This window comes from Cavia porcellus, unplaced genomic scaffold (assembly GCF_034190915.1).
Source record: "Cavia porcellus strain 051 isolate PalLab524CR breed Dunkin Hartley unplaced genomic scaffold, mCavPor4.1 scaffold_3, whole genome shotgun sequence".
Taxonomy (NCBI): Eukaryota; Metazoa; Chordata; class Mammalia; order Rodentia; family Caviidae; genus Cavia; species Cavia porcellus.
In genome coordinates this window covers 76421268-76427599 of record NW_026947486.1, presented here as the reverse complement: position 1 = coordinate 76427599, position 6332 = coordinate 76421268, and positions in this window count along the sequence as shown.

The window sequence follows — 6332 nt, the reverse complement described above, 5'->3', positions numbered from 1 at the left end:
GTATGGGAAGAGAGGGAGCAACAAGAAAGGGTCCTCAGTCCCCAATCCTGAGAACACTGATCCAAGAAAGGTAAATGAAAAAGAGAAAGAGGACAGCAAACATGAAATATCAGACAAGGCACCAATAGACATAAAACTATATCTTTGGGACCTCATAGATGAGTTCAAAAGTGAAGTATTTAACCAAGTAAAGCAAGATATAAGTAGAATAGTTAAAGAAATGCTAAGCACCTTCCAAGAAAAAACAGATGGAAGAATGGAAGAACAAAAAAATGGTGAGAATTGTTTGATGGAGGAAATAGAGAAAACAGAATACAAGAAGCAGGTTCAAAGAGATTACCAGGAAATTAAAGACTCCATTGAAAACTGGCAAAACTCCTTGACAGAAACTAAGGATAGACTATCAAAAGTGGAGGACAGGTTTGCAATGTGGGAACATGAAAGGAAAAATTTCTTAAAAATAACATGAAAGGAAAAATTTCTTAAAAATAACAAAGAAACAAGCAGTAACAATACAAAGGCTAGACGACAAGAAGATCTATAACTCAAGAAAAAAGAATGTGAGTGAAGAAGCAGCAGTACAAACAAAGGAACTGCAAAGGCTATTCACAAAAATAATTAAGGAAAACTTAAGGAAACAGAAAAGATACTCAGATATATGAGGCATACAGAACTCCAGCCACCTACAATCAAAACAGAACTACACCCAGGCATATAATGATCAAGATTCCAGAAATCCAATATAAGAACAGAATATTAAAAGCTGTGAGAGACAAGAAACAGATCACTTACAAGGGAAAGCCCATCAGAATTACGTCAGACTGCTCGGCACAAACCATCAAATCTAGAAGAGTGTGGGGCGAAATAATCCAAGCCTTGAAAGAAAATAACCTCCAGCCAAGGTTGATCTATCCTGCACAACTGTCCCTAGAAATTAATGGAGAAACAAGATGCTTATAAGATCAAAAGGAACTGGAAGAATTTGCAACCACCGATCCAACTCTACAGAGAATACTGCAGGACATTCAAAAGAGAGAGAAAAGCACTAATATATCAGGAACTGTGGCTGAGAGGCCCCAATGAATGGAACAGAAAGCAAAATGAAGAAGACAGACAACTAATGATGGAAAAAGAGCACAACAGAAATGAGGCAGAGAAGGTTGGATATAATTTCTAATAGATGACCTAAATACACTAACTTAAGGGAAAAAAGAGAATCACACATAGAGTAGATCAAGAGGTAGGTTCTACCAAGATGCTCTTTACAGAGAATATAATTAACCTGAAGAATGGTATATGGACCAAAATCAAATATGAGAAAACAGAACTCGATGTGATAGGGAACCAGAGAGTAATAGGGACAAGTAGACCAGTACTTATGGATAGGTTGAAAAGACAGGGTTTAATAAGTGAAGAAATACAACTAGAAATCAAGCCCAGGAGTGAGAAAGTTCAGAAACACTTAGGTAAATAGAAGGTTGCCCCCATAATATAAAACTGAGAATGTTGGGGAGACCCCAAAATACAAGTACATCCTGGAGGAGTAAAAGGGGAGGAATAGTCTTTAAAAAAAAGACAACAAAAGATATTGCTAATTGTTTATCAGGAATTAAAACCCACATTACACATTCCACTCTGATTGGATGAAACCTGTTCCATCCCAGTTTATATATAAGCACTGGATCTGAGGGTACAGACAGCTGTCCTGAATGTATCAGGATATAGCACAGAGGTCATCTTTAATTTCTTATTAACTTAATCTGGATCCCTGTATAATTTATACTGTTGTTTCTTGACTGATCTTAGTTAAATATGATTTGTTTGACTGATGCTTATTATTGCCAGATTTTACTCAAAACTGATCGGTTGATGGTATCAAGTCAGGGAGTATAGACAACTATACTGAAAATGACAATAATTCACTGATACCCATTCTGATTTGACTACTACCTGTTTTTGTAGCTCTACAGTATCTACAAAGTTGTATTTCTATTAATTCTGTAATGAACTGATATATTCAATGATACTTTATCTGATAATATAGCCAATTTTGTTGATGATAGAGATCACACAGTAACCATGATAGAACTCCGTGTACAACAGTTTTACATGTCTTTTTAGTTTTATGTGTCTACAGGAATATGTTTTGTTCTGTCCTGTTCTGTTCTGTTTCTCCCTCTAATATAGAAAGGATAGAAATACATGTTAAGACTCATGCTTGCATAAAACTTATAAACAGTGTATGAGAACTGATCTGATGACACATGATGAAATGAACAAATACTTTGAAGGAAAAAAAGGGGCACTGCAGTACCCAGTGCTGATTCTGGGGTGTCATGATGTGAAATCCAGCAATACTATTAAGCTTTGTTCAGAATGATTTTAATCTGCTATGTTTTGTTTGGTCTCAACATAAATGAAGATATGGATAAATGCGTACATGTCTAAGTGTATAGGATTGATGGCCATATTACTTAGTTTTTGGTGGATAGTTGAACAGAAACTTTTGCAGTCTCCCTGGTTGAATTCCCATGTACATGCTCCACTTTTTGTATCTTGAACAATTATTTGTGGGGGGACAATATGTAAACATCAACTAGTGATTTATTACTGTTTATTTTTTTTCTTTGAAAACATGTACTATTTCTGCTCATTTTATGTTTTGTTTTGTTTTTCTTTAAATAAAAAAAAACTTGTCTAGTTTCCTTTGAAAGGTAAGTTTAATACAAATTAGACTCAGAAACCTCAAGTCAAAACAGCCTTGTAGGAATAGCTTTCATTCTATTTTCTCTCTGGAAAAACTGAGAAGTGAAACTCTTTAGCAACTAAATGGCAGAACCGGATTTAGAACTGAGTAAGAGGTATCTGTGAAATATAAGAAACTATGTCACTGTATGTTGCTTCGTTCTTAAAGATACAGTAATTTCCCATTTAGAGTTTTACCTTCCTCAGTATCCAGACTACAAACATTACCAGAGTTTACTCAGATCCTGTTTCTTTATTTTTTTTGTACCAGAGATCGAACTCGAGACCTTGCGCTTGCCAGGCAGGCACTTATGCTGATGAGCTAAATCACCAGCTTCAGATTCTGTTTTTAAAGAAACTTTCCCATTGTCACTTTTAGTTGAAAATATATTTTAAAACTTGCAATTTATTGGAAAATATGTGGAGAGCATTTTTGTCTTTATCATTGTTATTGTTGTTGTTCTTGTTGTAAGCATTATAAAAGTAAATAACCAATGCTAACATTAGTTTGAACTTTACCTTGGAACATATCCATGAAGAACAAAAGATGCCAGGCTAATCCTTTTGACTTTCTCCAGATTCTTGTATCAAAGACCCTTTGACACAAGTAAGTTATGATTTATGAATTACTTATTGTAGCTTGGATCTATCTTGAAGGCTTTGCACTACTTAGAATAGAGATTTTACCTCGATTTCTGTTTTCTGTTTTTCCAGTTATTCTAACCATTATTTTATTTGAGTCTGATTCCTTATCATTCAAACCACATTATTTGGGAGGACGAGCTTTGGGCTGAATCGGACTGATTGTGAATTCTGATTTGGGAAGGTTTGAGAGTTCAGCAGTGCTGCTACTCATTGCAGAGTATTCCAAGATATCATTGCTATGGTTCTCAAAGTTTCCAAAATTTGACAAAGAACCTTGGGGTGCTAATCTGTGTTAGGCATATTACTTTCGGGTAAATCTTGTAAAAGACTGGTTAACCTTCCCCAAATCTGATGTAGGCTTTGTTGAAGTAATACATTTTGAGTTCATTTAAGTAGTATAAGGAAATAAAGGCAGTTATCATTTGCCTTTGTTGAAATGCAAAGTTTACCATCACTCCATATTAAAGATTTGGCAGATTTTCCAATATGGAGAGCTATATAACTGATTTGTATTATTTTGGAAAGAGAATCAGGATGGGAAAGGTCTACCATTAGGATTCTTTGTGTGCGCAAAATGTTTCTCCCAGGCGGTCTACAGATGGCATTTACATGATTGTCTTTTGAAATGGAAATTTTATTTTAAGCTGGCGAATGTCAGATTAGATACGTTGATTTTGATTGTAGGTTATATGTGAGTTGTAGGGGTTAGAGTAGTGATTTGTACATTTTTTTCCACTAGAGGTCTAGATAGTAAATAGCTTTTATGGATCTTACAGGCTGCCATGACTATATAATTCTGGTGCTGTAGTATGCTGAATGAGTGAGAATGTATTTCAGTAAAATTTTGTTAACATATCCACAGTTTGTCTAATTTTGATCATGTACTATTTCTTACTGACCTTTGAATTACGAAAGTTAGAATAGAGGTTTCTTTTGTGTGCATGTGTATGTCTTTTTGAGACAGGGTCTCACTATGCAGTTCAGGATAGTCTTGAGCTCCCTCTGTAGCCCAGACTGGTCTCAAACTCGGAACAATCCTCTTTCCTCAGCCTCCCAAATTCTAGGATTACAAGTGTGTAACACCACACCCAACTGAGTAGAGGTTTCTTAATAGAATGATTTCAACACAACCAAAGGGCATCCATCATAAAATTATTCTACAACAGAGAAACTGTCTTGAAATAAGATGGGTACTTTGTAGTTTTATATGGACCCTAATGTCTTCATTCTAAGAGTCACTTCATTTATTGGTTGTGGACTTGAGTGATATTTTACTGTGGCTAAAAAGGCTGGAACTTCTGATATTCTCTTTTCATTGATCTCATCTCATAATTACCTTAGACATGTGAAGACTTTGCATTTCACAATACTAGAATTTCTAAATGTTTTACATGTAGCAGATTCCACAAAGTAACTAGCGACGTCAAAGACATCTTTATGGGAACCATTCACAGTACAGTAAGTTATCGACTTAGGAATAGGTTTCATTTCAGGAGGTTGTTCCTTAGTCAGATTCATTCAAAAGGCCAACAAAGTGAGACTGATACACCCTTAACACAATCATACAATGTATATTGCTTTGTGTTTTCTTTCAGTTCTCCCACATAATCACTGCTTTTGCTCTTACTTCTGGACATCATGGGCACCATACCACTGTACACTATTGAACACTGTACTACTGTATATTATTGCATTGTACAGTAAGCACACTACAGCACAACTGACAGTGTCCAGCAGACATATATGCTACTGCTGTGATTTGTTCACATCTACAGAAGTTCTCAATGCAAGGTCCATTCTCATCTGTGAAAGTTTTCAACTCAAATGTTCATATGTTGTGGACTTATTGTAGAATAAAAATTCATTTTAATGTTTTTTTACTCCAGTTTCTAATTTTGCACTTGGCTGAATATCACTTTATATTGTTTTGCTCTGATCAAAGTCTTTTAGAAATCATTTAAGTAGTTTAGTACCCTCACTAAGACAGATACAGTACTTTTTCAATACTGTGTATCAGAATAGCCATATGTAACTATTCTATTTTTCACTGAAGTCTAGAGGTAGAATAGCCTCCAGTAAGCCCTTTCACATATGTTTTCTCATTTAATATAATTTAATTATTTTTACAGATGAATCATAGAGAAGATAAAGTTACTTGCCCAAGGTCACCCAATAGTTGAGTACAGACAGTCTTCAAAAACAGGTCTGTTCTACTCCAAAGGGTGTGCTTTTCCCACTACATCACAATGTCTACAGGAAACTACTTGCAGTTCTTGGCAGGCTTGGCATTTTTTTTAAAACCTAAACTATTTTCAAGTAAGTCATAGGAAAACTGAGTAGCATAATATTTTATTCTTTTTCTATATTTTGGAAGGACATGTTTTCAAAAGGAGATATGGTGAATGCTTTTGTTTAAACAACCAAGGTTCTATAACTAGAAAATTTCCAAATAAGGGTGCCTTCCAAAAATTATTTGCTTTCTTGGCAGTCTCTACACATTCTTTGTGGATGCAACTACATTTCCCATCTTTCTTGTTCAGCAAAGAATCATATGCTAATAAAATGTTTTGAAAGGTGTGGCTTAGTAATATTCTTTCAGATATGAAATAACTAGACTTCTTGGCATCATAATTTTAAATTGTGATAGAGCCAGTTGATAAGTTAAACATTCTTAAATTGACTTTTGTTGGGGTGTAGTTCAATATTAGCCTTGGTTGTGGATGTGAATTAAGAAGCTAATGCCAAGACTTAAGTTAAAGCTATTTAAATGTATGACTTTTCATAAGTGAGAGATAAATTTTCTTCTATCAAGATGAGATTTTTTTTTGTTTTTCTTTTTGGCTAGAGTGGAAAATAAAATAGTATATCATTGTATGATAGAAAGTGGACATAGATGAGCTCACACTTAAGATTCTTATAGCACATATGACTCCTAGACCTTA